The following is a 27,616-nucleotide window of genomic DNA, read 5'->3' as shown; positions in this document are numbered from 1 at the left end:
ATAATATAGTGTTTCTCCCAGATAATGTATCCTAATTTTGTTCCGTCTTCTGAGAGACACTGCAGAGTTGACATTTATTCGGAGATGCATGCTCACTGCACTGGTAAAAAGTGCAGCTATTTTTCTGGTGGCATGCTTCTTGCTCTTTTTATCCACTGCCAAGTGAGACCACTGTTCTCATTTGTTGAGAGTCAAGCAGTGAGATCCTCGCTTCTTTTGACCTTAACTATTTATTGGGCTGCATAAGTAGTTGACTCTTTAGATACCTTTCATTTGGGCCTTCAATTATTATGTAGAAGGTTAAATATTTGACTCTTCCATTGACAATTTTTAACTTTATTTTACCCTATCTACTCCTCTGTTGTACTATATGAGATTTTCATGCCTTTTCTTACTATATGGATTTCCATCCACATGAAAAAATATTTACCTTTATTAATGAATCTGTACTGATAGCTTTCTATATTTTTCTTTCAGACCGCAAACTGGGTTTATCTTTGGACCACTTCTCCCTCAGTGCAGCTCTGAATAAAATACAATTCTTTCCAAAATAGTCATAAAACAGTTGATACATACTTCTTAAAAACAACACCAAAACAAAAACAAACAAAAATCCACAACAGGCTGAAGTAAATAATAGACATTCCTAATTAGAATGTCAATTTGAAACAGATATCATTAAGCAATTATGTATTCTAGTCAAGAAAGAAAAGGAAACAAGAGAACTACATACAGCATCTTTTTTTCCCTCCATAGGTCCAATTGATTACGGCTGGCAAGAAACCAGGAATTAACAGACTTAGAGCTTTTTTTGATGCTCCTTAACTTGTTTTCCTTAGACATATAAATAAAATAGACCTTTCACAATCAATTGAAAATACAAGAAGATTAAGAGAAGCGGTTCACATTTTCTGCAAATCAGAGCTTGAAAATCCATGTCACCATGCATGAAATTAAACCAAATACCTGATTTTTCTGGGTTCCTCTGTTCTTTCTCTCTCTTATTTCCATTTTAAGTTACATCAAAATTAGAATTATTGGTGAACTCCAGCACTTCTTAGTTGCCTACTGGCTGTGCAGATGCTTCACTGGAGTACCATAAGGAACAATTCATAATGTGGTCAAAGAGATTTGTGTAAGAGAATCAACACTGGTGAAACAGGCCTCAGCCTCGTGTTGCAGGCTTACGAGAACACAAAGCTGAACTTTTGGTCCCCAGTAATTACATGTTCACCATTATTCAGTAAAATTAATTCAGACCTTCAAAACATCACTCTTCGTACTGAAATGCTCCAAAGTTTAGAGAGGGGTATGTACTTTCCAGTACTCAACACCCATTATTCTTCCCCATTCCCAACTGACCCAAGTGTGAGCAGGGATCAGTCTCATTACAAATCGTACCATGCAAGCAGTTTAAGAACTGTTTCCAACAATCTATGAAAAAAAAGATCCATCCCATCTATTCAGTGAATTAGAAAATATGCTCTTTTCTGAAGCAGGCATTACGTTACTTTTTCGGTTTAGTGACTAACTAGCCAGCTTCTTAATGCTATCTGAAGTGTCTTTAACAAATGAATATTAACACTTCAATTTCAGTAATCTTCCTGATGGCCTAGATACTCAGACTTTGGAATTTAAACAGGAGTCGCATGGAATTAAAAAAATAAAATTAAAGAACAAAAAATGCCTTCGACTCCAATGTGATGTCCTTGTTTTAAATGACAAATTAGTGGGATGGAATTCAAGACAATTATCATATTAGTTAGCCAGATAGTTATTTGAAATCTCAGCAGACGAGAGTATCAGATTTTTTCTTTAAGTTGGGATCAATAAGTCAGCAAAGGCAAAGGACAGTAACAGTCTGTAACTCTTCTTGCTTGCTTTAACAAGTACTTTTTTTTTGTACATCTCCCCTGAACAGTGTTTCAAAAAGCTTATAAAAACAGTGATAGCTAAAGGAATACAAATATTCCACGAGTCCTCAGATGTCTTTGGTCATTTAACAGTCTTGTTACCTTTCTGAAGAAAACTTTCCACGATCCTTTTCAAATAAAGGAATTTAGAAGCAAGATTCCATAAAAGTGGGTGACTTTTTTCTAAATCTGAAAAATGGTTTAAACAGTATTTGCTGTAGCATTTCTCTTCCCTAAATATTTTGGCAAATAAGATTTCTCTTTGGATGGCCGTGGGGGTGGTGGGTAAGAAAAAGACATGCATCAATAATCACAAAATAAGAACTGGTGGTATAATTTGGCTTAAGAGTGCTGTTTCAGCACTTAGCTCTCTAGCGACTTGTTCAAATGGTTTCAGCACATTCAGAAGAGTTTCCATTAGTGTCTGCTTCAGATGTGAGAAGAATCCATCAATTTGTTTTCAAAATATTATAGCATGTAGTAGCTGCCCTTGCTCAAATAGCTTCTCTTAACAAAAAATGTTGAATTCTGTCTGGTAACTGCATCCTGAATAAGTTTTTATTGGTGAACAGTTCATTATTCTTGGAAGAGTGTCAGAAGTTTTTTGGTTTTCATAGGCTGGATGAATTATGGACAGATACTATCCGCTCTTATAAGAATGTACATTCCTAGTGTATAATTGCAGTCATGTATGAGGTACACAGACACAGAAGGGTAACATCATTAGCTCACTGTGAAAGTAAGCGGGGAAAATCTTTGTCCTTGTTTTCTTTTAATGGTTGTCTTACAGGATTGGAAATGCTAACATCACAGCAGCTCATTGCCACCAAAGCACTGCCCAAACAGCCCTTCTGGAACAGAAGTAACACTTGATGTACCCTCTTGTCAAGGCTCCCTAGTCCAAAGTTATAATACTGATACAATAAGGGGAGAGAGGGTGTCTGGCAAACAAGGCAACCTTCATAAGGTGTTACTTCCAGCTGGGGAAATTCTACAATTTTCCTTTTAATAGTGTAGACGTGAGGAACAGAAATACTAAACAATTTGCTCAAAATGACACAGGTTTCCATGGCACAGAAGAGAGTTGTGGCTTGTTTCCCATGTTTCAGACCATATATCTTCTGGACTTCTACCAGAAGTGTAAATTATTTTTATTTTTATTTTTTAAATACATTGTTCTGCAGTAATTAGTGAAATAACAAAAATAAAAAATTAAAAAAAAAAAAACAAAATTCAAATCCTCATGGTTTTCAATGAGGCTACAAATTTTTAGAGTTGAAATACTCTGATCCCAAGAGGATCAGAACAATAGAAATAGGTTTTTTGTTGGTTTTATTTTTTTTTTTTTAATCACTATCAGCCTACAGGAGATTTTTTTCTGAATCATTGCATCATTCTTTTTCTTTCCTCCTAGAGTAATATCACTGGAACAGCAATACTGTATACAAGCTGCATGTGCATTCCAAGCCACAGTTTGGAACAAGCAAAGTAATCAATAGTTAAATTATAGATTATTTGCAAAGCAAATTTCTCTTAAGGCTCCCACTGATAATTGTCTTCAGATCCTGATTATAGCTAGTACCATGGATAGTCAAAATGATCATGTCTAGCATACTTAGATTTCCCTTTCTCAGTTAGGCTCCACATCTGACTGTGGTTCAGCCTGTGACTTGGCACCTTTCGATATGCATGTCTCTCTCTCTCTCTACCTTGTCATCATTTAGCATTTCAAATTATTCAGGTTACACCTAGTACACAAATTTTGTACAGTACGCCCAGGTAACTCTATACCTAGGAAATTAGAAGCTTGCATAAATACAGGATGCTACAATAATCTCAGTGCCAAATATTATAAACTAGTGAGTGAAAGTATTAAGTTATGGAAATACACAATGCATAGAGAAATTTGAAGTTTGTCAGTAAAATAAGCATGAAAAAAAAAATTCAGTCTGCTATCAATCTTAAAGTATAGTTAACCAGCTTCTGGGGGGAGGTTGCACTGTATGGTTGCTTCAGAATGTCTCGACAAATTTGTCACGTCAAGAGCAGCAGTGTTCTGGTGGCATCACAGAGGAGGTGGTCTCACCATGCCTGAGAGACAACATCATCTAAGTCTCTCCATAAAGTACGGACAAGGCTTCTATGTGGGGGTGAGAGGCAATCAGCCTGATCTTTGTAGAATAACATCATTCTAAGTTGCCAATGGAAAAAAAAATCCAATGTTTTAAATACTGAAAAAGGACAGGCCTGCTAGGCTACACCATCACAAGTACACAAACGAGTGTTCACTGCATAACACACAATTTACTAAATGCTGCTTCAAAATCTATAGAGAAAAAAAAAAAGACCACTCATCTCAGAAAGCGCACAAGCAGGGATGAAAAATCTTGCTTCTGATGATGTAACAGGTCAGAAACAGAAATAGGACTATAAATGGAGCATCATTTAAGTGAGCCATGTACTAATCTTACAAACTATCATATTGCTTCCCTCAAACCTTCTCTGAAAGGAAAAAAGTGGAAAATACTTTTCTTTGATGTATGTATTTGGAGACAAAACAGACAAGTTGCAAATATTTACTCTAAGGGTGCTAGTGGGCAATCTTTAGTAGCAGAATAGCTATGTGTCATGTAAAATAACTGTTAACGTTAACTTAAAGGCAGAACACTGGACAGTTTTATGGGAAAAGTATTCTTTCTAGTTTCTGAGACAGACTTGGGGGAGCAAAGGAAGGAAAGAGGAACTTGGAGCTATCAGCTCACAGCCCTTGAAGATAACTGAATGACTTTGATAAGTCAGAAGGAAATTTTGCCCAGTCTTTAAGTCAAAATGTAATAGCTGTGAGAGTAAAGAAATCATATGACTGGGTGAAGGGAAGTTACTTACAGTCATAAATGACTTTACATGTCATTTTTGTAGAAGTTTTGCAGGCTGTTACTCAATGGCAAACAGGTTGATAATAAATTATGAAGCTGTATTTGGTTCAAAAATCACAGATCCACTGTTTAAATTTCTTTCACATTTTGTGATTTTCATTGCAAAGTCTAAAAACCATTCTGTATAAATTTGATTACACATTCACAATTTATGGTTTCCCCACAGTTAAACTCATCCATTCTGTGAAAACTCAGAGCCTTTTTGAAAGCTGTTAAATGAGTGCAGCTAATCAGTCCTTTTTCTGGAAGGACTCTCTCAGCTAGAAATGAGGTAGAAGATCTGTGGCTTTCAGGTTCTACTGTGTAAATTGTTCTTCCGCAACAGCTGGAGAAAATGCTTTCAAGAGCTTTATGCTTCTTCCTGTGTGGTGATGCAGCTTTCCTCTAACGACAATTTCTCATCAATACCCACAGACACCTACCTTCTTAACCACTGGTTTAACGGTTCCTCACCACTTCCACCTTTCCGAAAAAAAAAAAAGATTCGTTTGGGAGAAGGTTTACAAGTATCTGCACACCAGGCTGTTAAATGAGATAATATCTTAAAGAACTTAAAATTAGGTGCATAATTCTTGTCTTCAGAAAGGAGGCCAAAATACTCCTAAACATGACCAAATCGACCAGTATAAGCTCTTTCCCATTCAAGTCTGAGATGGTCATTACTGAAAACTTCATTACAGGAAAAAATAACTGGCCTTCCTCTGCTCAATCAAACTGTTAGAACATTAATAGTTAATATGCAGAGCACACTGTTATGAATTATACCGTCTTTCTTTCAATGAAAATGTAAAACATTCTTAAAAGAAAAAAAGCACACTATGTTTTTCAAGAGCCACTGCATATTGATAGATATATGCTGACACTTCTGGGAACTTTAAGGTTGGCTTCATTTTGCAGAGGATTCCAATTTAACTCACACTGCATAAACAAGGGTATGTTTTAATCTTACTGGGATACACGTCTATGCCCACACATTTATTAAAAAACACAGTAAAATTTTTAACTACGTGGTGTTTCCTTAGGGAGTAGCAAGATATTTTATCAGACCAGCAACTAGTGTATTTTAATATTGACATAATCTAAATTACTACAAAAACTTTAGACTTGCTGTCATTCACAGCTAGTTTACTTATTTGTTGTAAAGAAAAGAGCAGGTGCAGCAGAAGACAGGTAACTGCTCATACGCACCACTGTTTCACCAATCCCCAAATTACTTTCAAAAAAAAAAAAGGTGATTATATAATTCAAAACTATCACCTGTTTTTAGGTCTGCTGCTAACAAAACCTACACATTTCTGTAAGAATGCTAAATATTGCCCCTGTCCCAAATGAGAAGTAAATGGTTCTATTTAAATCAAAACATACAGCCTGAGAGTGGTGACAAAACATCACACAAATGTCCTTATTTGTACAATCACTCAATAGTTAATTCAAAAAAAGGAATATGATGCACAACCATTGCCAGCATTCTCTGGTCTGATAAAGCACAGAGTGTTGCCAGCACTAAGAGAATGTTAGGTAGGCTGTAAGGACTTCTATATCAAAAAGTTCTAAAGAAGTCCTTACTGGGTAGTAGGAATCCTGTCTGCAACCCAAGGGAAAAAAATTAAAAAAAGAAACATCAAAATACTTTCTTTAATATAACTTTTTTTCTAGTGGAAAGCAGAAGGCTGCTCACAACTAGAGTTTTCTACTCAGTCAAATTAATCACACAGAGGTCAATTAAATTTAGATTAAAAAGAAATTCTTATCAGAAGGGTCAGTGCTGAGGCACTAGTGAGGAAAGCAGCAAAATGAATGAAAGGGGTTTGCATGGAATCATCTGAGCCTCAAATCTACATCCAAACAGCTTGGTGCTCCCAACCTAAATCATGTGTGCACCCCACATCTCAGCGACAGGGAACATGTCAGCCAGAAGCACTACCAAGGTAGATCTCCAAGCTCTTACAAGCTCAAGAGGAAAAAATGCTTCTTTAATCAGTATGGCAGCTCAGGTTTATCGCCATCACCAATTGTGAAATGTTTGTGCCACCACTTCAGCAGTGCAGTCAGCATCTCCTCTCCCTCCAATAAAAAAAATATAAATGCATTAATGATAACGTTAATAACAGAATGATAACATTAATAATGCCATTGTTATGTTACAAACATTACTTTGTTATTTTGAGATTTCTTTTGTATGCCAAATGCAGCAAAACTTTCAAAGTGATGTATCAGCAACAAATTCAGTTTGTCTCCCGGAGACATGAATTCAAATTCATTAATCCCCACTCCTGTGAGAGCTTTCTTATTATTAGAGTACAGAAAAAGTAGAGAATGACATTTATAAAGAAATAGAAAGCTAGGCGACCAGTTCAAATCCAGTGGAACTTTACAATTTAAATCTTAGAAAGTGTTTTAAGGAAGATGTGCTGGATACCAATGTAAAGGAGTTGGTAAGAAAGGACTGAAGAACTTACAGCAGGAGGAGACAAAGAATAGTACCCAGAATCTCCTGCACAAAAGATGCAACAGACAGTACAGGAGTAGCTCACTGCCAGTATTTAATTCCCCTATTTATTTATTTAGGAGGGTATTTCAAAGTAAAATTCTGAAATGCCAAGCTAATACTTCTTTCATTATAAATTTTAATGCAAAAAATCTGAAGGTGATAATCAGAAATGCATCTTATATCTATTAGAAAAATAGCTTTACTACTCATTTCCAATTTAGGAAAAAATAGCTTTACTATGTATTTCCAATATGTAATTAGCACTTCATAGGATGATAAGGATCTAGTCTCATATTTGTGTTACTGCAAATTGTTAAAGCATCAGAAAACTATTTATTCTGTTTTCTAACTCACAAAATATTTTATTGTTTTTATGCATTTATGTTTAAAATGAGATGTTTAGAAGAATTTATACAGAATCTTTCTAAAGCAAGAAACTGATTTTCTGCATTTACTACTTAACAAAAACAAGCAAGAACCCCCTACACAATAATTTCCTCTTTGATATTTGCCAGTTTCACACTTCTACATAAAGTGAAAGCTACAATCTAAGTTAAAATTCAATTTTAAGTTTAAATTTTAGACTCTAGGAATTTATTTAAATGTTTTGCTTTAATAAGAAATTTTATTTTAAAACTTTTTTTTTTTTTTTTCAGTTACTGAGGACATTTTCTGATTTGAAAAAAAAAGTAGATGCTGTTTCTTGCAAAACTCTAGAAATTACCACAATTTTAATTAAACTGCACGAAACTAGACTTGCAAAGTAACAGCCAGTTTATACATTTTAGTTTCATTTTTAAAACAATGTACCTGTAGAGCACTAAAATTAGAAACAAGGTGTATTTTCACTGAAGAATTCATACAGTTGTAATGAAACAAAAATCAGGCTCCAGCATGCCTATTCCATACTGCAAGTAAATACGTGCCTGTATCAGATCTGAAGTATTTGATCACTTGTTTATATGCAGGGCCAAGGGGCTGTCTGGAAATTTCTCGTGCACAGATATACATAAATTTGTCCGTGTGAAAACCAGTGCATCAACCACTATGTTTTGTCCTTCCTTCCATGAACGTACATGGAAACAAACACCCTTTCCTCACTCCAGCTCTCTAGTGATGTGCCACAAGGTGCTCTGTAAACTTTCGTTCTGCATTTCCAGACTTTGTATAAACTCATTCTGCAACACTAAGATAGAGTGTAGATTTTGTAACTAATATTTGTACAAAACCATTAAGATTACGGGAATGTAAATGAAACTTTTCCCACTTCTGTGCCAGCAACCGTGAACAAACGAGGAGCTTTCACCCATTCTTCTTTCAGGCCTCATTCACTGTTTCCTTGCACTGTTATGCACAATTTATCCCTGCTTTCACGGCTAACAATAGCATCAGCTGAAAATATGCCAAACCAATGGAGTCTTATTTTATTCACTTAGGGGTAGCTTAAAGTCTTAACTTTTTTTTTTTTTCTGGTTTTGGACTGAGAAAGTGGGGTACAGGGAAGGCTGCATTTTGCAGTTCACATGCTTTCCTCTGTATAGGTGAGAAAGCATTAGCAGAGACTGAGATGCAGACATTTTTTGAAAGTAAAAAATTAACATGCATAATCCAAGGAGAAAATACAGTAACATGAATAGCACCAATTCACACAAAAGTAGAACTAATCTGTCCATACTGTAAATGTTTTATGCCTGCATCTGTTTCTGATCTGCCTGACGATGGCTGATAGCCTGCCGGATGTAGCACTTTTCCAAAATCTCATGGCAGAGAGAAAACTTTACTGCTTGTCTTGCAGTTGTTTCACTAAAACAGGGCAGACAGCTCCATACCTCCAACACCACTAGAAGATGCCTGACACCAGCACTGTGCTTTTAAGGTGATTTGTCCAAATGGGACCAGGCTGCACAGTGTGCAGCTGCCCAAGGTACAGTGGCTCATAGGTGTCACAAGTGTTGTCTCTGCTAGGATATATGTGTAAAATTACAAAACAACTCATAATTAAAGGTGCGTGATTTACAGTTGAGGAATTCAACCTTTAATCATTGGTGCTGGCAGCTGCTACTTTCAGGACACACTGCATGAATCAAGTCAGGACTGAAATGTCTCGCATTGCTGCCTGCCGCAAGAAGGATTCAGATGGCATAAAGGAGGGTCACAAGAGTTTCTGCTATTTTGCTGCATATTTTACATCAGCTTTGGTACTTCAGTTTATTCAACTTTGGCAGACAAGAGGCTTCCGGTAACATTTCACTAATTCTCACTGGTCACCAGGTTGGCACACACAGCTGACAAAATACATAGTCGCTTTTCTTCCCTTCCTTTTTCTTACCTTTCCCCCTCTTCTTTTAAACATAAACCGAAAATATTACCTTTTTACTATACAAGCAATCCCTTTCCTGCAGTCAAGAGCTGTAGGCCTTCCATCAATCTTTTTCACCACCCTTTTAAAGCCACTTCAACATTAAGGAGCTCCATACCGGCACGGCAACTGGCTGGCTGCCAACCAGCTGCAAAATGAACGCCCCTTGTATTGACATTAGAGGTTCCTTGATCATACTCAATAAAGCACCTTTGATGTTATCACTGTTGGCTAATATCATCTTACATGGTCTTGAGGGAGAGCTTATCGAGTCTGTAAGGCAGATCATAAAGCCAGAAAGGACCCTCTGGTGTTACAATAAAACAAAGTTTGTGTCTTGCAAGGTAAGAATAATATTTGTAAGTGCTAAAATGTCAAAATGCACACACTACCTATGATTCACCGTTTTTAAATCACATTTGGTGAACCATGGATTCCACCTTGTCTAACACATACCAGGCTGTTTTCTCATATTACCCAGTCCTAACAGAGAACTCCCCACTTGTCTGCCACATCTGGGTACCTTCCTGTCACCTTAATCCTCCTGGCTGACACATCACATCCTCTAGACCTTGCCTTGGCACAGTTGGGTAGCAGCCTGTTTTTTTTCTCTCTGGTGTGCTCTCAGAGCAAAGTCTGTCACTTCTCACCTTGTGGGACTTCCCCACCTCAGCAGGCAAGAAGCAGCAGTTCTTGTGCTCCAGCTGTATGGGCTGACTGGTTTAGTGCACAGAGCCATAAAATGTGTGGAACCATACAAGCAGAGGGACTGGCAGGCCTCACCCAGCCTTCTGAAACAAAAGACGCTGGCCAAAAGAGCCAATGTAATACATACTGCCCTGCTTCAGCATTTTCAGTGCTGGGGAATGACTTCTAGGAGGGTAGAAAGCTTTCTGCATCTTTTACTGAAATCTAGAGGGTTTTCTGGGTTTTGGTGGTAGGGTTTTGGCTGTTTCTCTCATTCACTCTGTGTGCTCTGCCCTGCAGTAGAAATCTCCACTGACAACTTGGTGAAGTCATCACCTTTTCCTCTCATCTTCAGCTTTCTGTCCCACTGTGAGAAACCCCCCAGAGATAACTTGCACTGATATTCAGCTATTACAGAATTTGACTTCTCACAGCCTTTTACATATGGAGCAGTGTCTGGCTAAATGTTACAAACTGGAAGATCCCTTCCAGCCTTACACTGGGAAAACAACTTTCCTGACATCTCACTTCTGTGTGGGCCTGTCTGTTTTTAAGCAGGTAAAATGACTGTACTGGAAGAAGCCAAAGCGTTGTGGTATCAGGCCTGTCTCCAGCAGTGGCTATTAAGATGCTAGCTTCCAATAATTGAAGGCTTATTAGCTCATTGATCTCTAAAATCTTCTTTCCTTCTTTAATACCAGGAGGAAAAGGCAGAAAAAGGCTATTACAGATCATTTGGAAGAGAAAATAAAATATTCCATTTTATTCTTGAGAAACTGTACAGAGACAGATGGCCCAGATCATCTGCTGCTTCTATTAAATTCTGGATTATGTTCTCCTATTGGCCTGATGCATTCAGCAGTGCATAGTCATTTTATGTCCTGGTACCCAAATACAAAGCACAAACTACTGCAATTCAGCATTTCTCAGCAGTTTTCTAACCTACCCTCGTAAGGAATGCGTTAGGACATTTTTCTCTTCTTTGGGGCAGCTCCTGCTCTGCCTCCCCAGCTCTGGGACTTCTGCCCGCGCAGGGTCAGGGCCACGATCACCAGACATACATTTCCTTGAGATGAGAACTGCTCAGGTTAACACACTGTACCAACCAAACACAATCGCATGAAGCAAACTCAGTAGTGTGGAAATTCCCAGCACCTCAACCTCCAAAAGTGTCTCTCATTTCATTTTTATACCATCCTCTTCCTCTTCCAACTACATTCTTCAGGTGAGCATGTTTTAAAAATTATTTTATATTCATTTCAACAAGATTTTAAAAAATGTTGCTTTTCTTTAAAGTATAAATGCAAAGTAATATAATAAGAATATACTATGACCATACTATGATTTAAAATATTTTAGCAGAAAAGAAAAGATAAATGAGTAAAACTTCCAATTTGTGAAAGAACTAAAGTACTAAACTTCACAAAGAAGCTGGAAAAGCTAGGCCACCTGAATGCCTTATGTTGTGGCTATAAAATTATGTAGGTGAAAAGAGAAACAAATAGTACATATAAGAGTGCTAACTCCAGAAATTAATTTTCATCACTCTTTTCAAATATTCACTTTAGATGTGAATGCTTAAGAGTTGAGTTGAATGTTCTCAATAATTGTATGCTTGGGTGTGGGTTTCTTCTTTTTAATCTTCCTAGACTGTCCCCTTGGCACTCATTCCACGAAAATGCCTACAAGCTCTGTGACTGCAAATGATCATGGAAAGCAAGTTCAAAGGCACACGTGGAACTATTCAGAGAAAGTATTCAGGCACTGACATTTGCAATAGGAGTACTTATCCACTGGAAGAACAGAAACATCCTCATGTACCATAGCTGACCATTCTAATTTCAACAGCACACACTAACTACTTGCACAGAACTTCTTATGATTAGATTCAGACAGACAAGATACTGCTCCCAAAAAACTCTGTTGCTCCCAAAATAATCCATATTAGGTTAGCAAATCATCTTCTAGCCATCAGAAAGTAGCAAGGATAACATTTAAAGGGAGGAAGGATAGTAAGTGAGCAGTACTGAGAAGGGAAGAAAACCATAAAACCCAGGAACCCACATCATTATCATGTTTTCTATGTTTGAGAAAGGTACAGAAGTATGAAAAGGGGGAAACCCCATAGGAATGTCACGTTTCCTGGACCTGCAATAATCATTAGTGATTTTAAACACAAAATAATCTTATATGCACAAAATGATTTTATCCCTAAAATTTGGTGCCCTTTCTGAAAGAAGACAAAAGTAAACAATGCATGGCTTACGGAACAAAGATCAATACTCCTAGTTGTGAGAATTCATCAGAGGTCTAAATGAACAGCTGAAATGTCCAAAGAATCTAAAGAGATGTACTCCCAAGGACAACCAGTTTCCAGACAGGTCAGTGAGAGAAGAAAGTCTGAAAGAGCTAAAGCTCTTATATATTCTTATGTATTCTATACTCTCTTAAATAACTTAGCAGAGTCGGACTGAGCAAAAACAGTATCAAATGTGCTTCCAACAACATATGAATGAAAAATTTTTACTAGACAGATCTGTAATGGAGAAATTAGATCTTTACACCTTTGTCACATGTTGAAGTTCCTTTTTACAGTCACACAAATGTAACTGTCACATTACAAAATGCAATTAAATGTTAAATTCTCAATATTAATGATACTTTGAAAGGTAGCACAGTTGTGTTCATTCATATAACTACACATTAAAGGTGAAGATTTTCACTTCTTCAGTGCAAGAAGGCTTTTCATTTCACATAATAAAAAACTAGTGCAAAAACAACAGGAGTTTTCTTCTCAAACTTACCATACGCTTTTCTAAAATAACAAATTTAACCTTCAAAGATGCATACAGCATAAAAGAGGCAGTCAACCAGTAGTTTACTTGGCTTTTTATAGACGCGGCTCCTTATTTTCACTGAACAAGGCCACACATGCTATTTTAAAGCCTGATGACTCTGGCTTTTTTAGTGTAAGCCCTCAAACCCTCCCAGACTCCTCCCCAAATCCTCAGACTGTCTGGTGACTTAAACAAAGTATTGTTTTTCCTGTGCAAGCATCTCTTTCCTAAGTCAACAGCCGTATACTGCTCCAAGCACCGCAGCCCAGCCTCTGCCCTAGTGAAGGTACCTTGTCATTTCCTGTCACAGGATACCCTTTTAAATTACCCTTTTCTTTTAAGAGTTCAGCAAATCATGTTTCAAGAAGTGACCACTTGTATTTCCTTTTTGATTTAACATGTTGAAAATAAACACCAGCCATCCTTCTTGTTAAAACCAGAGTCAGATGAGGATATTGCAAGATCAAAAATAAACGCCAAATTATTTCTTTCTTCAGCTCTAACAATTACAGAAGAAAGCAGTCTTTATGCTGGAGGCTTTTAAAGATATATGGAAAAGTAGGAAAGGGATTTGAAGAAACTGCAGTCAACTATTTCCCCTACTTTCAAGATTTTATGTTGGAGCATGCATTCTTGATTGATAAAAAACAAATGTCCACAAGAATGCTTAATATACCTCAGATTTTAGATTTACTAAACTGAGAGGTGTTGAAAGTAAAAGCAGTTAAAGTTACAGGCTTTCACACCATGATGTTTTGCCTTGGAGTTCTCATGGTTTTGGAGTCAGATGAGGGATTGCCACATATGCTGTGCAGTTTTCACAATTGTGATCACAAAGAAGTCATTACAGCCTCAGATTCCACACTGAAATCCAGAATGGAATTGTGTGAAAAGCAGATTTCTCATCTGAGTAATCAGAAACTTAAATAAAGACAGACTTAGGGCAAACATTAACAAAATACTTAATTCCATTTACAAATTAGCTAGCCTGTATGTTGATTAGGGTCAGTGTCAAAGTAAGAATGCCTTTTGAAAGCCAGAAGAAAGAACATTTCTACTTTTCCAAATAGGTCACTATTTTCTTGCAGCAAATCAGCTGTTCTACCACATTTTCCTATACAGTGAACTCTGGATACCTCTGCTCAGCCTTCTCACCAGTTCTCAGGCCCCTAGGATGCCAGCAAGGGAGTGGGCTGGGCTTCCCAAGGGATGGCCCGCCTGCATGTGTTTATCTAGGAGATGTGCTCACCATGAAGGGTTTCATATGCAGTCCTGAACAGCCTGCCAAGCTAAGGGCTTCACCACAGTGTTCCTATCTCTGATCACACAACTACACCAACACATTTAGCTTCAACTATGTGAGCAATCCTATTTATTTCCAAAGCTAAGCACAGATTCTATTTCACTAATTACCCTGCGTAGAAAATTTAAGTCCGTCAAGACGATTCTTGAAATACTTAAGGTTTAAATCAAAGTAATTAGTCATCATCAACCCAAAAATGTAGGTTAAAAATACATTTTTTTCCCAAGGATTAAGAGTAAAACAAAGTGTTCAAAGTTCTCCCATTTTCTAATTCTGATAAACGCTGCAAAAATAGTAATATTCACAAGTAATTTTTGTCTACTAGAGCCCTTAATTTCTGAACTTTATATTTTACATCCGTTTTACATTGACCATTCACTGCAATGAGGCTCAAGCATTATGATGGGGCTCAAATCATTACAATTCTTTAAATCATAAGACAAAGAATGAATTCTGCATATCTCCTTTCAGTGCTCTTTTTTTTTTTTTTTTTTGTGGATAAAAGGGCAGTAAAACCTCAAAGTTCCTCAGCATAGCAGCATTAACATGAAAATCAAGATGTCTTGTGCCAATAAAATATATGCACACGTATAAAAACAGTTATGTTCTCCACAGTCCTTATCATACCTCTCTAATTACTTCTAATTTCAATATTCTAATTTCTAACTTCTTTCTAATTTCTAATCTTCTAACTTCTAATATCAAATTACTCACTAATTTACTTCTGAGCCTGTTTCAACCTGTTGGTCAATTTCTGAAGTGTCAACAAGATGTCTCATCACAAGGGAGGACTTTCGTATTTCTCAAATTTGTTAAAGGTTACTGAACATCACCTTTAGTGTGGGAGGTTCCCTGTTTTAGACAAGCACACAATTTTCCAAAAGCATGAAAAGCTGTGGCTTTGCCACATGTTGATTAAAGTTGTGAAAATCTGCAAAAGTCCTAAAAGGAGACTACGACTGAGGTTGTGTTTTCTACCCTTACTGACACTGTCTAGGTCTCACAAGTTAGCTGCTCTATTATTTATCCTGTAACCACGGTGTTCTTATTTTATCCACTGTCATGTATAGGAGAAGATCCTGAACTTGAGGCTGCTTTTCTTTGGAGTAACTGAGGTGGCACAGAAGGGAGCAGCGCAGTGCTCTGTGTGCTCACTGCCTTTGGTTATATCTGGTAGTATTGAGACTTCATTGGAAGCTTTATTGCAGCAATGTCAAACTCAGTTGGCATAGGAAAACATGATCATCATTACAAAGTGAAGTGAAAGAAAAGCTTTAGGGTAAAATAGCAGCTTTTCCATTAAGATCTTTTCCAACTATGAAAAAACGACAATGTTTTTTCCTAATTCAATTGCTGATAATTTACAGTTCAAAAGGTGACATGAGGTGTTTGAACTTTTTCTGTCCTCACTACTGTATTCATAACTAAATTCATCAAAGAAAATGCCAACCTTACGTTTTTTCTTTCTTTTTTTTCTTTCTTTCTTCTTTTAATAAAACTCATAACTCACCAAAAGAGAAATTGAGTAGTTTTCCAATTTGATCCAAAGCACAATGAGGTCAGTAAAAATACTCTCATTAAGTTTAAACAGGCTCCAGCTCAGACATTTGTATGGTAGTAACTGGAGAACCAAGGAAGATTGATGTCTTTTATAGAGCGAGGAGCATTTTACATCAACTTTTACCAGTTATCATGTTAATGAATGGAAATCAATGACTTGGAATACAAACGAAAGGCATTACAGAATTTCACTGGAGGGCCTAATAGCTATTGAAGTTCTTAATTGATGTAATGAGGGGCCTGCATTTTTAAAACTCAGGAAATCTAAACAGAAAAACCCTGTTGCAACATAAATGCATGAATATAGACTGAAATTCAGAGTAACTGCAAACAGACCCATTCACAGATGTCTCATATTTGACCTTTATCATTAATTGCACTAAATCCAAATGTTTTGCCTACTGTTTTTGCCCCTCCCCATTTCTTGCCTTTGATGTCAGTTTTTCTTCTACATCAGAAATAAAGAGTTAATTCCAGTATGGCCTAACACATTGACAGTCATAAATCTGTTGGTATGAAAATTGAAGAAATATTTTTTATTACAATCAATTTTTCAATATAAAAAGTTTTAACTTTGATTCTGAGCATACTTTAAGTTTGATATGAATTCTTCAAATGAAATTTACATGAGGTTTTAGTCAATAAAAAACTTGAGGTGGTCTGTAATTTAAATCATTCAGAATTACTTTGACTTGAATAAAATCTCACATGCAATTAAGGCAATTCATACATATTATGTCTGATAGAGGTGTAACATCACAAAGTTTCATCCTAGTACTACATGTCCACAGTAAGCCAACTACCCATGTCGATGTGTGAGGTTACTGAAGGTTAGTCCCTCTTTTTTGTTCAAGCATGCAAATACATAATTATTATTTTAAAACTAGTGCACTTTAATCGTAAACACATAACATCTACCACACTTATTTTGAAGGCAAAGAAGTTGCCGATGCAGTGTTAATGAACTCCTCCTACTTAGGCTAAAAAGTTCTGAAATTACAGAATGTGCATTAATTGGTGTCACAGTGATTGGCATAAAATGGCTATAGAAGCCAGCTAGAGTGAGCTGGGGCTTGAACCATGATAACTAGCAGCACTTCCCATAGGCTAATTCACCTGCTGCTAGCCAGTCAGCCACATGCCAGTAACAGTCACTCGCACAGAAGCCAGACTTTCAAAGTTGCAGTATTTCTGCATAATCACCTCCTGCATTGCCAGCAGTTTGCAACGCAAATAAATGAATAAATAATTTACTATGCTTAATGTCAGTCAGATGAAAAAGGGTGCAAAGAAGTGAAAAAGCAGGATCAAAATTCTTTACAACAAAGTTTGACTTAAGAACAATATCTACAGGTTGCAAAGCAAACTTCTTTTTTTTTTTTTTTTTTTTTTTTTTTAATGATTGCTAATGGGAAACAAGAACAACAAAAACAACAACAAAAACACAGCTGATAGCAAGAGGCACCAGAAAGCATGTGGTCTCTTGCTCAAAAGCCTTCACTTCACTCACTGCTGCCCATATTCCTATTTGCTGTTAATAGTGTTTAGTACCTCTCCTCCATTTTTCAGGTGGGAACCTTTTCCCTTTTATTGCTGTAAAACCTCAACATACAGGCACTTTCTCCCAAGTCATTACCTTTCCTACCGTGAGGTTTCCCGTTACCTCTGAGGCTTACTTTTTGCACAGGCAGCTTCTGTGCAATTCCCCCAACCCACTGCCAGCCAACTGTGCTAAATCCAGACATTCCAGATGCCGCAGATACTTGTCCATTACATTATCTCCCTTCTGTCCATCTGCTAAAATCAAATTTGCTTGACCAGGGACTGAACAAATGCTTCCCCTTCCCTGGCCTCTGGTAGCACTAAGCCAGCTTAGGGTCAGTAATACCAGCAGAACTTTGAACTTGACGCTTATGGTTTAGCCTAAAGATGGTCATCGCAACATATTAGATTAAATCCAACAAATGAGCTCTCCAGTTAAACGCTAGCTTGCTGTTGAAAAAATATTTCCAACATCTCATAACAATTTCAGGACCTAAACAGTCCTAGAACAGAATCAGAACTTGTTAACAAATAGAAGCAGTAAGTAGTTATCACTGTAGTTATCCTACAGTATTCAATAATCACACTGCTATTTTGTGTACACATGCACTGCATACCATCTGCTGATGTTTATTTTAATTCACCAGGAAAGGCCTGTGTTTAAGTTGGAATTTAAGTGACAGAATCAGAACAAAAGGAAAAGGGCAGCAGAATAAACTGAATAAATTCCAAATATGACTTGTAAAGACAGACAGTATAAAAGCTATAATCTTAGTTTAATCCCCACACTTTTAAAACATAGTAATTACTAGACATCTGCTGGTAGCACAGCCTTGCTATTGGATAACCTTAATTACCCTGTAATATTTCCTGACACTCCCCAAAATATGCCCTATGGATAATAATTCATTCACAGTTCCGCCCAATTATTAGCTACTAATTCAAACAATCAAGACAAAGACAACGAACAGATGACCTTGAACAATTACCCACTCACTGAACAGAATTTATTTCATGCTTTTAAAAGACTTTTCTGCTTTCCAGGCTTCACAAGCAGCACTCAAAAATTAACAAAATGCAAGCAAGAAAAGAACAAAAGGAGATTTGCTGGGGTGCCCCAGCTCCCTTAAACATTATTTATTTGCATTAACAACAGAATGGCTATTGAAATATATTTCATTTTCTAAGATTAATAGGAACTTAAAAAGAATAGGTGCAAAACCTGATACAGGTGTTTTATTAGACAAGATTTGTAAGCTGTTTAATTATCTGCAAGAAAAGTATTGGGAATCTTAGAATAATTTTTTAAAAGTGCATAAAAATGAAATTAATCGAGTATATGCAACAGTGTCAGAAGTAGATACAACATCATTGGCTTCAGGGCTAAAGCAGATGTCTGTAAGTGGCTGGGGCTTCTCTGCAGGCTGCCCAGGAAATATTTCAAGCCACAGCTCACATTTTGTCCTCATTTGAGTTACCATAACTTGATGCCCTGCCTGCTGTTTGTGTAGGTAGAATCAGGCATGCATGGTGGACTATTACTGACAAATAAACATAATCCCTAATGCTTCGGGGTTCACTCCTAGTCTGCTTTATTTTGAGAAGTTACTGTTGAACATGAAAGAAGGCATAGCTTTGGGTTTTATTATTATTATTATAAGGTTTTGGATATTTTGTCTTCAGATTAAGGATAAGGAGGTACACTGAAGAGTGTAAAAATGTGATTATTCCTTTACCGCGGTATCTTAGTTCATTCTCTCTGTGTCCATGAGACTACCTCCCTTGGAAATCAAAACAATCAGGTTCAAAAGGAATTAGGATCAGAATCATGGTAGGTAACTGGTAGGAAAATGAGGTTGGAAAAAAAAATACAATAAAAAAATAACTTGTAAATGGAAAGTCAAAGTGAAAATGAAGTCATTGCTTTCTGAAGTGTTTCTATGAATGACATCATCAATGTAGGAAAATCTCCTAAACGTGTAAACGTGAATAGCAGAAAGAAGATATAAATAAAATAAAATTATAGAAAGACAGATGCCATGAAGTTTCTCCATGGAAAAAAAATGAGAACTTATGACTACAAATTAGCTCCTAAAAATATATATATTTTTAATTTATTTCATGCATTAATCTGACTGACTTTCAAGATGAGGTTTTTAATCTATATTTCCTGGGAATTAACGTCTTTGTAAAATTTAGGGCAGGATCCTTAGTCCTAGCTTCATTCAAACAATCAGAAAACTACTAGTAAAAGGACAACATCAGTTCTCCTTGATCTTAAAAGGTATGCAGTCTGCAAGCATAAAGCACTCTAGGCAATGCAGAGTGGGAAAGGATTTTCTTCTCCAAATGAACCCATGAAACTGCAATATCTTCAAAGAAAAATATTTTATGTCAACATGGTTTACATACTACTTGAAGCTTCTTGTTGAAGCTATGCTCTCTGAGTATGTTTTGCTTATCAAGAATGCCTAATAAAACTTCTAATGTTTTGAAGTCCACCTCCTAGAAATGATGTGATGAAATTTCCCTTTCAGTTGCAAGCTGATTTTTTTTTTTTTGTCTACCACACACCTGAAATTTCTCAACTACAGCACTGAAGTGTGAGCACATTTCCCTGAGATTTGTGTTTTTCTAAAGTGACTTGGGACTTCACATGACCTCATCTTGATGGCCTGGAGTTTATTATTAATTTCTACTCCCATTCACTTTCTTTCCCCATTCTTTTGAATTGGGCTGGGCTTTCAGGATGGGTAGCTCAGATAAACACTTGTTCCTAAAAGACAGAATGAGTTGATCACTGAGACAATCAACAAGTGAAGTGGATCCTTTTCCTCATGAAATCTACACTTTAGGATTATCCATCTTTCTAAACTAGAGTTTTGGAATTATTTTCAGTAGAAGTAGACTGGATTAAATTTATTACTTTTTTAAATCTAGAACTCTCTAGACATCCATATTTAACATTTCTGTTACACGATCAAGATTAGCCTCTCAGGTAATGATTATTCGGCATTATTAAAGAAACAATTTTCTTACCTGTTCTTTGTAAGAATAGAATGCTACGTTTATGTTTCAGAAATCACTGATGTAGTTTATTGTCAACATAAAATATTTTCCTGTGAATGAGCCAACAAAATAAACTCTTGGCCAAGGGTCAGGAGTGGCTTTTACTAATGCATAAATATTCAAATTATTAATTTTGAGGGGAAAGTTTGAAGAGCACTTGTTATTAATTTTGGCATAGACCAAATTAATGCGACTTGCCTGAAGCTCATGTCCTGCCTCATTCAGAAACTGAAATGTCATGTACAGCAAGACAGCCTTTTCTTCTAATTAATGTGGTCATTTAACAAATGAAACACAATATGCAAATAAAAACTATGATGATTAAATAAAATGCCATCCATCTAGGAACAAAACATTCAAAATAAACTGGATTCACATAGTTGGTTTTGAAAGGCCCATCTGTTAAAACTGAAATTATTTTCCTTAAATTACATCTGTTTACTAATAAGTACTGTGTTTCAACTATTTCAGGGAAACCTAAAAGTCTTTTTTTTTTTTTGCTAGAGTTCAGGTCCAGAATGAACTGCATAACTGGGTTCTTGCATGTTGAATCTTAGATGTTGGGCCAATCTGAAATTAAGTTCAAAATTTTTTGCTCACTTCTGAAAAGCCTCCTTCAAAGTCAATATGGATTTATATTACTTTTCTTCATGAATGTTACACAGCCAGAAGACACACTAAAGAACATAAAATCTCATTTTTAACTTATTAATCCTGTTATGATTGCTACAGAGTGCCATAATGCCACAAAATGACCAAGCTTATTTATAAAGTGTCTTTGCAAAAATATAATGCCAAGTGAAATTGCCATTTAACATGAGAGGATTTGTTATCATTCAGCATATTTGACCTAATCTCCCAGACTACATAAGAGCGAGAGCCTTGCATTATTTTTACAAAATATCTATTTATGAAATGATAGAAATACAGTAGAAAAACAAATCAGATTTTCTAATGACAATTGCAATTCAAACATTTACTTAGCGAACTAGTTCAGTAACAAATAATGTCCCCTTTCAGATTGAACAGGCTCAAGCTGGTGACTAACATCTTCACAGAAGAGACTGGAGTTTCTTCCTTGCTACCTGATAGTTTGCCTACACAACTGTCACCGCTTTCACCTAACGGGTCTTTCTGGAGCGGGACACCACATCCTGGGGCCAGTAGTTTCTCATTCCTTGTTTCTCATTCCTTGTTACAGCTTCACAAAAAACAGCCCCTTCACTTCCTGCCACTGGAATTTTTCACACTCTTAAGTATTTTTACTCTAGTGATTCAAGATGAAAACAAGACAGTGGAATAGAAGTTCATTTCCTCCAGAAAAGCCGGACAGGCACTCACCTGGCATATGGGAAACCAGGTTTTTCTGTAATGGAGGAGGTACAAAAGGTGGTATTCAACTTCTACATAATGAGATTCTTTTTCTAATCTCCAAACTGTGTTCTTTGTTAATACAGTCTCTTTGGATTCAAAGATAATTTCCAATGCAGTTTCCATAAAAACTCTGATAATCCTTAGAAAAAAATTAAAATCAGCCTTTGGATATTTTTCAGTAACAAATATTTCTGATTGAGTTGAATTTTGAAACGACAAAAGGAAGTTTAAGGTCTTTTGCAGAGAAAGTTATGCTATTACTATGTTATTAGGTTATACAAGCATGTTATTAAAGCAATAAATAAACCATCGTCTGTGTTGGGAAATATGATATTCTGACAAAACAGACATTTTAGATACAAGAGAGCAGGCCCAGTCCCAGAAAGGACTTGAGAGCAGCAGAATTTGTTTTCTTTTGTCATGGTGTTAAGAAATTAACCACTATGGCCTAATCCACACAACTCATTGGAAGAGCTGAATTCCAATTGCAACCACCTGCTTTTAATTTCTTGTCTTTTCCCAGCTCTCTTTCACATGAAAACTTCTTCATCTCTTAGACAACGTTCGTTCCTGCTTATGTTTTCCTTCTTCTTCCTGGACTCAGGACTGTTTGCTTTTAACTTCAGTGTTCCTAGCCTATATCTAAGACTTTTAGCACAATGGATTGTTCTAATGAAAATAAACAAACCACCTTCACTTTCTGCTTCTCTCTACTTCTGATACCTCCTTCTACGCTGCCCATTCATATTGCCTTTTCTCTTAGTTTAATCTTTACTTTTATATGTCACAAAATTCATTTGCTATGTAACATAAGCTCATGCATTTTCATCCTTATTATCTTCTTTTTCTCTCCTTAGGTTTACTTTCATACACAGTCTTCCATGTCCAAATTTGTTTTAGATTGAAAAAAAAAAATCCTTAGTTTGCAAAGTAATATTTTAATATCTCAGATTTTTAATGAAGCAAAATATTTTGCATGTTTGAAATTAGCAAAGAAAGCTATTCATCTTCTGAATGGGGCATACTCTCCTGAATCCTACAATCTTTTCTTTCTGAAGCTCACTTCTGAGGAACATTCCTGAAGTACATTTAGAATTTGCATCTGTGCAAAGATGCATTACAGAGGCCTTACATCAGACTGCTTGCTAGTTTCTTATTTGATATGAAAGGTGCTGCATAATAAGCTTCCATAATTTCAACCTATTGCATTCTGGTGTGAAACAGTTTTATTGATTTTTCCACGTCTTCACTGCAATATAACCTGCACCAGTACAAGGACATAAATCACCATCATCACATTTTTATTTCGTATATTGTCTATGTGAAGGAGAACTTATAAGCACATGCTTATAAGTTGGTCTAAGTAGCAAGTTTTAGCAAAAATGATGGCTTTCCAATGCTATGTTGCCCACTGAAGCTCAAAAATTGTCTGGTAACTATCCTCAAGGGCAATTGTCTGGCTAACTTAGCAGTGGGCCCCCTGCCATCCTAACAGATGGGCACCAAGCGTAAGTAGCCGTAAGACCATATAAGTGCATTTAGTGTGAAACTTGGGGCATAATTCCAGCCTTGATCACCATATGGCTTTTCCATACTGAGTTTCTGATAAATGGGATGTACAATGCTAACCTGACTTTGAATATGAACAGCATTAAGGAAAATTATGACTAGAATAGCTCCCACCACGCGTTAAGCAGGGGCTAAACTTGGAATTCACAGGAGCAATATAAGAACAAGGCCAAAACATCCACCATACTTTTATTTCTGTTCAAGATCCTGCTAATCCACTGAGCTTTCCATGCTAAACTCAACTACTGGAGAGCAAGGATGTCAGGTCCTTTGCTTGCTCCATACGACTTTATAGGGAAAAATAATGGGCCCCTAAAAGCCCTTCACTTATTTAGTCTTGTAATTTAACTGAATCTAAATTTCATAGTGATTCCATGATTGAATTCTGTGGAACAGCTTTACAAGACAGGCTTAGGATATCACAGAAAAACTTACTGCAAACATATTCATTCTTTTACTCTCTATCCTTATTGAATATGCAAAACATTTCACATCCTGTCTGCACACGTTATTTCAAATAGTTTCCATATCTAATCTAATGCTCAAGAAAAAAGGAAAGCCAGGAGAATGTATAGAGATGTTTGTTGCCACCATCTTTAGGTAATCCTAATAGTTGCCTCAGTGATTGTGGATTTTAGTCACTGCAGCCAACTTCACATGAGTTAGCTAACAGAGAGGAATGAACAACAAACAGTAAATTATTAAATGGGTAATTAGTTCAAGGAATGCAAATCTTTTCTAAATTTATACATTTGCCTGGAGTATTTTCAGAAAGTGCCTCTGAATTTCACTTCTGGTAAACAAAAAGTATTTATGAAGAGTGAAAATAATCTTATTTTTTTCAAGTCTTGAGATAAAAATGAGAACTGATGAAACATCATCTTACGAGTTTAAGTGGTAGGAAACTGTCTGAAAATGAATCTATTTGGCTGTGTTCTTACCTTCCCTCTTTATCATGTATTAGGGCGGAGTTCAGGGTCAGTTTACACAAGTTTGGAGCCATGTTAGGAAAATGAAAAGCCCTACCTCCCCTATTACCCGCTAAATATTTTTACTAGACAGGACAATCCTGCTTTTCAGTGAGGCACGATTTAGAATAGTTTAAGGTATTTATGAGACCACAGTCTTAGATAATGTGGAATGCTTAATCTGGTATGCAGTGGTACAGATTTAGATAGAAACAGTTATAGTTGAGGAGCTACCTTTCTAGGTCCATTTCCTAGATCTGAAATAGCAACACCTTTTACCAATACTCATCTATATAATATATTTTATAATACTCATCTTACACGTTTTCCAACAGTCCAAATAATCAACTCTGCTGGCATGAACTTTTGCATAAAGCAAATGTTAAAGTTGCACGTGAGCCTTTGTAGAAGCATAATTTAAATCTGACCCTCCAAGAATTTTGGTCAAAATATTCATCTAATTAAGAAGGAAGATAACTGACAGTCAGTATTTCATCAGAATACTGGATCTACCATAAGGGAGAATTAAACAGTCAGAATTTTAGATGCAACATACAAAACATTTTGAATTATCTTCCCACTATCTGAAAAAATAGGAGTTAAATTAATGCCTATTCATTTGTTTATTAGTTACTTGGGTTACCAATAGTTTTCTTCACATACAGATACATTGATGACAGTGCATTATGTTAATTTCTGCTTTTAAGAAGACAGATTCTTTTCATTTTGCCTATCTAGTAACATGTAAGATCTGAAGCTGCATCAGATTATGTTTCAAAAGTCAACAGATTGACCTGGCAATTGGATATTTCTGCTGACCTATGCATCTACATGATGCTTCAAATGCTCATTCAGAAGTTGAACAGGCGAGAGGCAAAACAAACACACTATTAGCACACATGCTAGTCTGCATCAGAGCAAAATGATGTAAAATTTCTTCGAAAATACAGAACTCATCATAAGTATTAGAAGATCATATACACAACAATGTCTTTATGCCTCAATTGTGACTCCGCTGAGAAACGAGTCTGAAAATTGCAAAACTTCCTGTTTTATTATCTTTCAGAAACTTCCAGGTCTGATTCACTCAGTTTATCTGAGAAATATTTTCCTGAGTTGTCAGTCCTACAAACTGACCTTAATCACGAGAGCCAAAAGATGTGCTCCTTCAGCTATGAATACAGCACTGACAATCACAGTTGGAATCACTATTACTCCCCTTTCATGATACAAATTGCTCCACAATCGTGAAGACCTTAAATATGCCAAATTAAAAATGCAGAAAGAACGAAAGAAAAAGAACTTCAGTAAGATAACATTAAACGTGAGCAAAGTAAAACAAATAGGAAATGCTCCAGAGACTATAAGAAATAGTCATTTATCTTCTTATTTGTTGGGATGGCAAAATTAGATAGTGAAAGAAGGGTTCTACAGCAAGAAAAAAAATGCTCCTCAACTCATTGCTGCGGAGAGGGCAGGGCTGTGCACACATTTCCCTGATGTCCAGCTTACTGCAGAAGATTCTGGTAATTTTTAAAGCAGGGAAACGCTGACACTGCCTAGCAACATTTTCAGTTTCTGTTCCCTCGCCTTCTCCAATAAGCTGGGTCGTACACCTCGCTGCTAGCACAGGATGGGGTACAGAGCAACCCTGGGGGGACACAGCACTGGTCACTGCACAGCAGCACGCAACGGGCTGCTCTGCAACACCCCTGGGCTTCTGGGGTCCAATCAGAAGAAAAGTTATGACCCTATTCCAGAAGTAAATTATAAGGTAACGTGTGCCTCCTGAAAGTAAATCAGTTATTTTTTTCCAGCAGGTACATTCAGAATATTAGTCCCATTCCTAGAATTAAGAAACAACCCTTTTAGAGAAAGCAATACATCTCTGATTGAAACTGCATTCTTTTCAAAGCTATTAGAAACACATTTACAAAGCTGCAGTCAATGAAAAAGTCTGAAAGTTGTTTTGTTTCTGCTTGTGTCTGCCGGTGTGGTTTTGACCCTAGTAAGCCAAAACAGGCACGCTTTTGGACTTGAGCTTTCAACTGCTGGGATCCAGTCAGTGGCCCAGCTTACCCTACTGGCCCCCCAGTCAGCTTTCCCTCATGTAAGGGTCCTCAAGCGCTACTGACCTGCTGCCGCTGCACAGCCTGCTCCAAGGCCTGCTGCAGCCCCCAGCACTGCGGGTCGCTTCCACGTCTTATGGGTTCACTGACACAAGGTTCAGTGAAGCTTTGCAAGTCCAAAACAGATTTGCAATGGAAAGAACAAGGAGATTCTCTTGCCTGTTTAGATTTTAACAGTATTAATTTTATTACAGATTTAGATAGAATTAAGATCATGGTTTTATGTAGAGCCCAGACCTACTTTGATCCGTTAACAACGGGAATAAAGTTTGCTGAAGGACTTTTAGGAAAGAAAAATAGTTCTCAAAAAACTTGCAGTGTTTTAAAATGTGTGCAGATTTTTCTCTACTAACTCATCCTGTAAGTTACTAAAATTAATGATGCTGAATCCAGAAGTGAATGCAAAGTATTAAGCTTTTAAAAATATTTCTGGTTCAGTTCAGCTTTTTCCCCAAATATTTTATAATGTATTGCTCATTTGTTCAAAATTGACAACTGGACAGTGCAGTGCCCCTTTCAGGTTCCACTTTTATAATCCACGGAATCTTTGTGTTTAATCTTTTGTTAGGCCCTCAAGTTCTTTGATGCATGCACATTATTTTCTAGTGATTGCCACCACATGAAAAGGGTGTTAATCCTCTGCTAATTAACAACTTGTTGAGGTCAAAAGGGGTCAGCACTTTACATTTTTGGATTTAGAGAATTTTTGGTTCATTGGAACTTCATTTTCTCATCAGGTTGGCTATTCCATTATTTTTTTCCTTGATGTACCTTGTTCTACCTCTGTGAGAGCATCCTCTTATGCTTTTAGCCCACTAAGAACATACTAAAAGCAACTTCCCTTTGGTTTGACATGGGATAGAGTTTACTCTAATATTT

Source organism: Lagopus leucura, unplaced genomic scaffold (genome assembly GCF_019238085.1).
Source record: "Lagopus leucura isolate 7727_CA_CO unplaced genomic scaffold, USGS_WTPT01 Super-Scaffold_100009, whole genome shotgun sequence".
Classification (NCBI taxonomy): Eukaryota; Metazoa; Chordata; class Aves; order Galliformes; family Phasianidae; genus Lagopus; species Lagopus leucura.
Note: the sequence above shows the minus strand (reverse complement) of the source record.